Genomic DNA, 9,461 nt, shown 5'->3' on the forward strand with positions numbered 1-9,461 from the left:
TGAGTTGATCTGTGTGAACTTTATGCAAGGCACATTTTTACTGTACCTCGGTATTTGTGCCAATTAAAAACAAACTTACTAATTTACACTCAGATAGTGGGCTCCTAGACATCCTCAACTTGTTCACTGAAGCTCACCAGATTTTTATTTATTGATTTATTTGTTTGTTTGGTGAGATACAGTGCAGAACAGGACCTTCCAACCCTTCAAGCCATGCCACCCAGCAACCTCCTATTTAACCCTAGCCTAGTCATAGGGCAGTATATAATGAGCAATCAACCCACCAACTGGTATGACTTTGGACTGTGGAAGAAAACCAGGGTGCCTGGAAACCCATACCATCATCAACGTAGAACTCATTACAGACAATGGTGGGAATTGAACCTTGGTCACTGCTAACCACAATGCCACCATAACACCCTCAATGATCATAATCCTTCAGTTAAGCTTTGAAGCAACAATCCTCTGCCAAATTCCCCTTGTTATAGAACACAAAGATCCAGGATAAGATTATGGGAAATATGTATTGTTTTCTATTTCCTTGGTGGGCACCAATCAATGGAAGTAGGCATTAATGATGAAATTCAATATCCCCTTCGGTGCATCAGCAGAGCTGAGGAAAAGAGAGTTTGAAGATCTTCTATTCTTCTGAGAAGACACTGATTACCAGCATTAGGCAACTCAAAGTGTTTGAGGTATCTCCAGTGCTGGCTCCACAAAGTCCACAGGGAAACTGATGTCACCATTATCTCCCAGCAGTGAGGCATTAGTCACATGCAGTCAGCTCCAGCGGGTAGGGCACTTTAGATATTAGCTCAACACTTGCTCTGTTTTTAGTTTTGTCATAGCAAGAGATTGCCAGCTAGACATAACGTATGACTGAAGGGCTAACTGAAAATAAGTAAAATCCTGACCGATTGGTGGGGATCCCTGGTACATGACCATTCAAAATGAAGAAGTATTTGCTTTGGCACAGAGAACATCGTCACTTGTCAAGAATGCAGGGAAGCCAGTTGTTGTATATGGTGACATACATTTGCTTTGATAGTAAATGTATTTTGAACTTTGAACTCTGTAAGCATCAGAGGGAGGACCAAACATTCAACCCCTAGCCACGTAGCCACTTCATCAGGTGTCATCTATAGAAGATGGATTCCACATTGGCCTCTTCAGCCACCTTAGGATGAAACATTGAAGCAGAAACTCATCATTCCTGGTACCAAAGGAAGGCCAAAAAAGATCAGAGGTAGCTGGAACCTCTATTTAGATGTAGAACTGGGATTATCTCTGTAGTTCTAACATAGTGAAAGACATGCAGTATGATTAGCTATGAGAACATTTCAGGCCATGTATACAATGTCATTCATTAACTCTGATTATGCACCTCATAACTTTGTAACTCTCTGCATATAATATTCCTTCTGATCTCAGCCCCAGATCTCTAACGTTCAATGTTTTATCTAGATTTAAGAGTATGCCTTCTGGAGCGATACTTAATGTGTCATTAGATACCATTTGCTCTCAAGAGGTCAAAACAAATCAAATAGCAGAATCCCTGAACTTCAGTCCTGTAGCAGATTCTACCTTCAGAGCTGCTGCAATCTTCAGTTTTGGAAAATCTCTCTAGTTGCCTTGCAGGTTTACAGCAAAACTTACTTTATTATCGAATGTTGCTCACAGATTGTTTTCTGAACAAACAATCATTCATTCAGAAAATTCAATTAAACAAATTAAATTGATTCCTGTGCATGTAAAAGGATTATGTAATTCTGTCTGTGGAGATATAAAATATGCAAAAGTCTACTGTTTGATCCATTTGAGGTCTTCCACTGAAACACAGTAGGTTCATGTTCAGTAAACCCCTGATAATTACTTCAATAGATCATCTGCAATTCAAACCAATGAACCTATCTGAAAAAGAATCAAAGCCAAATTTGTTCAATACTACTAAGGAAACAAGTCCATGGATTTCCTGACATATAAATCCAATGTGACCTCTAATTAAATGAAATTTCCAATTCTTGTATTACACCTATGTCACTGCTGACTGACTTTCTCCTCATCAACCATACCTACTTTCTTTTGATTTGAAAAATATCCAGAGAACCACTTTGGACATATTTAGTAGGTTGTAAATGAGCATTTGAAGTATAGTATCTTAATGCCAGTTTCCACAGTAACTCCATTTGAAGATCTGTCATTTACAGCTTTTTGCAGTGAGGAAATTTCTCAGTGAGGCTTATGATTACGTGGCAAAAGAAAGTAACACCGATCTGTAATAGTGGATAAATTTTAATTAGCCAAATATTAACTGCAACTCAATTAGTGTTAAAGGAAATCTGTTTTTTTAGGAGTTGCGCTAATTTAGAACAACCTCTGCTGTGCTGCAGAGATCAAGCAGTAGTTGCTAAAGCAGAGACTGAACAATCAAAAGCCACTAACCACAGCCACCAGTAACACTTGCCCACGCTTTACCAAAATTTGTGAATCTGGGATCAATCTTTACAGCCACCTGAGAACCTGTCAATAGACAGGCACTTAGGAGGACATCATAAACGTTCAAAATTGCAGTTAGAATTTCTCTGCTAGTGTGCATCAAGCATAAAAAGGGAATGGGGGGAATTTTACTTTACTATTTGGGAATGAGCTTTGGCAGTGGAAGGAGTGTCAGTATGTAAGTTCTTTCATAGTGGTGATCAGAATTGAATTAGATTTAACATGACAAGCCGCTCAATGTTCAATTCCATTAAGGGTAGAATAAGGCAGAAGACCAAAGTTTATATCATATCCCAAATACTCAATACCTGGGAAGGAGACAAGAAAATGTAGGGTGAAGTTGTAAGGGAATTTATGAAACAAAATGAAGAGCATGAAAGTTACCAGTAGGCAAAATTAAAGTAATATCCAGCAATGTTTTGTAAGTACATAAAGCGCAGGAGGATAAATATGAGAAGAGCGTGGCTTCTTAAATGGTATGGATACTTAAACTGTGGTGGAGCTTGTAACAAATATTTTCAGTACTTTCTAAAAAAGAGAGAATGAAGCCAAAGTTAAAGCATGATAGTGAAAGATACTGAAAAGGACCAGTCTAGTTAGGGTCAGTAAGTTGTGGGCATGCTATGTTGGTGCCCAAAATTTGAGGGCTGCCCTCAGCACATCTGCAGGCTGTATTGAGTATTGACACAAAAATCTTGTTTCACTGTATCTCTCAATGTACATGCACCGTTAAAGCTAATCGATCAATCGATCAGTGAGAGTGACACACATCCAAAGTTTGCTTGTTGGTGAATTGCAGGTATTTAGCCTATGGCTCTCCATGTGCTTATTTTAATGGATGTCAAATTTCCAGCTGCACTCTGCAATTTTCCCCATCTGTTTTTCCTGTGAATAATTTCCAATACTTGGCCACTAGAACTCTCCACTTCCAATTTTGGAACAACTTTTGCTGTGATTTTTTTTTTAGAAAACCATCCCTAGCTGAGATGATGAGGATAAATTCGCTCATAGCTTATCCTGCTCTATTGCCATAGTTTTGCAAAAGGAACAGCAGAGGCACCAGTCACCCACACAGATAGTTCCTGCAGCTCTGCTGTCAATGCTGTGGGGCCAGTGCAGAAGCTGCTCCTCTGGGTCATTGCTACTTTAAGTTTAGGGATAATGAGATGGCAGCCGACGAAAGAGCATCAGTGACAGCTTGAAGCCAGTTTTGAATTGGGAACATGGGATTTAGGTAGAACAATTACAGACAAATATTACCTAATCCTTGCTTTAATGCTTGGCAATACAATGAACTTCACAGCAAGAGTTTGATAGAACTCCTTCTGATAAGATTATGATGACTAATGTTCTTCGCATAGCCATGGTTAAGAGGCAATTAAACAGGCACATGAACAGACAAAGCATTGATAGAGAGAGACAAGAATAAAAACCATACAGGCAGTTGGAATTAGTTGGGAATGGCATCATGATCAACATGGGCACAATAAAGAGCCTGCTCATGTTCTGTACTTCTCTATGTTCTATGTGAATCATAATCAAATGGAAATAATAAAAGTTTCTATGATGAAGGTGTAATGTCAAAATAATACTACTGGCTGAAATAATGATGAGGTTTGTTTTTTTATTATAATGAAAATATGCTGGAAGACAGTTTTCCTCAGTTGACCTGACAGATTCTTGCTTCAAATCATTGGAGTCTACTGCAGCTGTTGAAGTATAAGACTACACTTGAATTTCTGACCAAACCCCCCCCCCCCATTCTACAACTTTACTGAGTAAGAGGCAGACTTTGTTCCAATCTCCAAACCCCATGGATATTGAGTTCTACCACTAAAGTCTGGATCATTATTGCAGTTTAATTGTACGGTACTGCATAAAAACTTTTAGCAGATGCTACTATATGTGAAAGAGCTTGAGAGATCTTAAAATTAAAGGGGAGAGTTCAATAGTGCAGAAGAATTCAAAGGATTTATGATGAAAAATAAAATGTTTAAAATTTATTTCATTCAATGGCCCAATGTTCTCAGGCCTGTCCAGTCTCCACCCAGCTAACAGGAGTCGCCTGCCACACACTTTCAACTCATCACCTGCAGCCTATTTAAACCCAGCTCTCATCCAGTAGCCTTCAGTTACCTTGTTGACTGTAGTGTTTAGTATATATTTTCTCTTGGTGTTTGGCCCCTTGTGGCTTGTTATTTTTGCAATCTATTATTAAAATTATCACTCATTGTTAAATTGTCCCCACAGCTCTGCCTTTAGGTCAAGCTTCCTCTACATTTCCTAACAGGAAGGGTGAACCAGCGATTGAAGCAACAGGGTCCACCAAAATGATCACATAATCCAGCAGCAACAGAAAACCAGTGGCTCTCTGTTCACCACTCTCAACCAACTCATCGTTTCAGTTCAGCAACCACGCACCAGTCAACCTCCTCCCCCAGAGCCCCAGATTCTGGTTCCTGAGTCCTTCGATCAATTCCACCACCACCACCCCCCCCCCCACCCCCCATCCCAGTCCGTCTTATAGCTTTAGCTCTAGCTATCTCTGTATTCCAAGTACTGAGCCAATATTGTCCTTGTCATCTCTCTCTCTCTTGACTGGGCAAGCTATATCCTAGGCCACCACTAAATGGAACAATAAAACCACCCTTTTCAATGACTATAAAGAATTCACAATTGAGATACGCTGGGTTTTTGACCATCCAGGAAGTCGGCTGCGAATCGGTCAGTTCACTTGTGTCAAGGTTCACACTCGGTGCTGGATTACACCATGAAATTCAGACCCTCAAGGCAAAGTGTGGCTGGAATGCGGAAGTGCTGCTGGCCATATCACTGCCTTTTGAGTGCTTGAAGGACTAGCTATCTACCTGAGAGATGTCCACTGACCTGGAATGCCTTACCACTCTGGCTCTCTGTATTGACGAGTGTCATAGGGAACGCCCCTCCAGATCACCAGCCAGAACCTCAGTTCCATTAGCAAATCCATTTCAGGCTGTAGAACCCCTATCAGCAATACCTCCAGAGACCATGCAGTTAGGGAGAAATCCTTTAACCACCCATGAGCATCAGTGGAGAATCAACTTGTGTGCTTGCTATGCATGCATCAGCTGACCACCCATGTATCAAATGCCCACTGTGTCTGCTCTCATCTTGGGTTACCCCTGGTTCTCTTTGCACGATCCTCACTCAGCTGGTCATCTGGTTCGCTGCTGAGTTGGAGACCCACATGCAACCTCAAGTGATTTCACCCCATAAATACATGAAAACAGAGGAAAACCTTGTCATCATCAAACTCCCACATGAAGACCATGACTTAGCCATTGCCTTCAGTAAAAGAGCAGCCAGCAACATGCCATTTCACAGATTGCATGATTGACCAACTCCCAGGTACTGAGGTCATCTGTTCTCCTTCTCCCCTCCTGAGATCCAAGCCATGAATCATTAAATAGCTGAAATGCTACTGAACAGCTTCATTCAACCATCCACGTCTCCAGCTGGTGCAAGACTCATCTTTGTCAAAAAGAACAATGGGGTCTCCATCCCTGCATCGACTACCATAGACTCAACAAAATCACCATGAAGAATGCTACTCTCCCCCGTGATTTGAAGCACTCAGTGGGGCCCAGATCTTCACTGAACTGGATCTACAGAGCACGTCCAACATGATCTGCGTCCATAACACCCATTGGCTGTTATGAATACTGACAATGCCATTCAGACTTTCCAATAGTCCAGCCGTTCACCAAGCCTTCACTGATGAAATTCTCCAAGACATTTTACACAGGTATGTGTTCCTCCACCTCAACGAATTCTCATCTTCTCCAATGACCTCCAAGAGCATGTCTGTCACAATCAGTCCTTCCGTATCTCCTTAAAAAACCTCTGTGCTGCAAGTTCCTGTTTCACACTTCAGTCATTTCCTTCCAGAGTTATATCCTTAGTATTTTTGGATCCAGGTCCTAGAACATTAAGGTGGATGTTCTGTCATGACAGTTTAGCCCAGCAGAAATGGAGAATGACCCTCAGCCCATATTCCATTCTCCCAGCTCCTCACCCCAGGTGTCAGTGATATTGAGGGCTGTCCCTACAGCATGAGCCTTCTCTGGCTGACACTCCTGATAACTGTATGTACGTCACTCTCTTACATCCAGGTATGACAGACACCCATTCTAGTGGCCCACCATGATTGTAAATATATGTCAGTTTGTCAATCCCTGTGTCATGGTTCCCTTTAAATTTATCTAGGTTGTGTTATGATCCGGACTGTTGACTCCTTGTTCCCCTTTAATTCCCTATTTCATGTGTCCCTCGAGCTTGGTGATTAAGGCAATCTACTCTCGACTGAACTGGCAGTTTATAAGCCCCTGGCTTCAGCTATTCGGTGCGAGAGCATTATGGAGCATTAGCGAAGTCACCTTAGCTACCACGAGCCAAAGTCATCTAGCCGGAGCCAACTAAGTTTCTTGCTGGAGCAAGCCAAGACTCTTCCGGCAGCAGGTGCCAACAATTCGCCTTCCCTTACCAGAGTGGGTCCGGGCAAGGTTAACCCGCCAGGGATGAGTTAAGAGCTCCCACAGCTTGGAACAGACTTGGGTCCAGTGATAGTACCGTCCGTTGTCTTGTCATCTTGTATCCAGTTCAGTAGGCAGGCCGTTTGCTGCTACTCGAATGGACTGTCATTGTGTGGTCTCCGTATCCATGTCCTATCTAAAGAGGGGTCCCGGCCCTGTACGCTAGAAGAGTCCTGACCCTGTGTTAAAGAGTCCCGGCTCCATGCCTGGTGTCTTAAGGCAGAGTCCTGGCTCAGTGTTTCATGTCCTGTGTTTGAGTATCAAGTCCTGGCCCTGGTGTTCCAAGTCCAAAGTACCAAGTGCTGGTGGTTGTGATCCAAGTTCCAAGTGTCTAAGTCCTGGCTGCGGCATTCCCAGTGTCCAAGTCCAAGGTCTGTGTTCTGAGTCCTGGCTCTGATCCCCGATCTCCAAGTCCTGGCCCCCTAGACCCTGAGTCCCAGCCTAGTCCCAGGCCTGAGCCCTTGTTCATTACGCCTATTCCCATTTCCTCTTTGCCCTCCTTGATTTCCCTGTTCTATCCTTGCATCACGGTTCTCCTTGTAAAGAGTAATAAACTCTATTTTATTGAACCTTAGAAAAACATGTTTGTGTCCTGCTTTTGGGTCCTCCTCGAGCACCCTTGCCCCCACCTTGTAACATCCTGCCCTCAATACACCCAGTCAAATTCTTTAAACTAGCGGCCCTCTGAGCTCCCATGGCCCTGACATCCGTGGTTCCACATCACTATGGATTTCATCTCTGGTTTGCAACCTTCAGAAGGGGCCACAGTGATCATGACAGTTGTGGACTGGTTCTCCAGGGCAGCCCATTTCATTGCTCTCCCGAAAACACCATCAGCCGCTAAGACAGAGGACCTGGTTCTCCAAAACGTGGTCCGTCTTCACGGCCTTCCCCAGACATTGATGCCCACCATTTATCTCCCATTTCTGGCAAGTTTTCTGTTCCCTCCTCCACACCTCAGTCCTCTGGCTATCATCCACAGACCAACAGTCAGTCAGAAAGAGCCAATCAGCAAGTGGAGAAGTCTCTGCACTGCTTCGCTGCCTCTAACCCTTCCACACTGAAGAAGTATCTGCTCTGGACTGAATTTGCCCACAATCTACACACCCACCACCATCATCCTACATATAATAATATATAAGATTGAAATGTCCATGATGTTTTTCACTCAGCCTTTTTGATTTACATGGTTTAACTCAATTAATTTTTTCTAGGAATGCATCCCATTGAACAGATTGATGATGTCATAATGTGTCGGTGCGGGCAGCGGAGCGGGAGCAAGGAGTGCTCGTGATCGACAGACAACTGGAGATCGGAGGATCAGAGGATCAGCCGTTGTAGGTAGGCTGAGACCCTTGGACCTACCTGGAGGGTACCTGAGGAGGAAGGTAAAACTGTGCAGGCGCGGGTGATGTTAGGGGCAAGCGCGGGCTTTAAAAAGAGGCCCACTTTCAGGAGCGGGCAGCAGAGTGAGCGGGAGCAGAGTGCTGGGCTTTGGTTCAGCGGGCTTCGGAGCAAGAGGACTTTGGTGAGAGGAATCAGTGAGCCTGAGTACGTGCTTGCTGAGGTAAAAAAGGTAAGGTCAGTAGGTACTTTTTTCATTTATTCTGACTAATCTGGGATCAGGTAATGGGGGAGACAGTTAGAGCAGTGGTGTGCTCCCTATGCAGTACGTGGGAGGTCAGGGTCAACACAGTTGTCCCTGATGACCACACCTGCAAAAGGCGCATCCAGCTGCAGCTCCTATCAGACCGAGTTAGGGAATTGGAGCAGGAGCTGGATGAACTACGGATCATTTGGGAGGCAGAGGCAGAGATAGATAAGAGTTATCGGGAGGTAGTCACACTGAAAAGACAGGAGGTAGGCAAATGGGTGACAGTCAAGAGAGGCAGGGGGAGCAGACAGAGAGAGCAGAGCACCCCTGTGGCCGTTCCCATCAAAAATAAGTATACCGTTTTGGATACTGTTGGTGGGGATGACCTACCAGGAACAAGTTGCAGTGGTCCTGTCTCTGGCACTGAGGTTGGACGCTCAACTAGGAAGGGGAGGAGGGAAGAGAAGAGAGCGGTAGTGATAGGGGATTCTATAGTCAGGGGGGCGGATAGGAGATTTTGTGGGGAAGATCGGGAGTCTCGGATGGTATGTTGCTTCCCTGGTGCCGGGGTCCGAGACATCTCAGATCGGGTGCAGGTTATTCTCGAGAGGGACGGCAAGAATCCAGATGTTGTGGTCCATGTAGGGACCAATGACGTGGGTAGGATGAGTGAGGAGGTCTTGCGTAGGGAGTTCAGGGAGTTAGGTGTGAAGCTGAAGAGCAGGACCTCGAGGGTAACAATCTCAAGATTGCTACCTGTGCCACATGCAAGTGAGGCAAGGAACAGAAAGATTATACAG

Source organism: Hemitrygon akajei, chromosome 1, assembly GCF_048418815.1.
Source record: "Hemitrygon akajei chromosome 1, sHemAka1.3, whole genome shotgun sequence".
Classification (NCBI taxonomy): Eukaryota; Metazoa; Chordata; class Chondrichthyes; order Myliobatiformes; family Dasyatidae; genus Hemitrygon; species Hemitrygon akajei.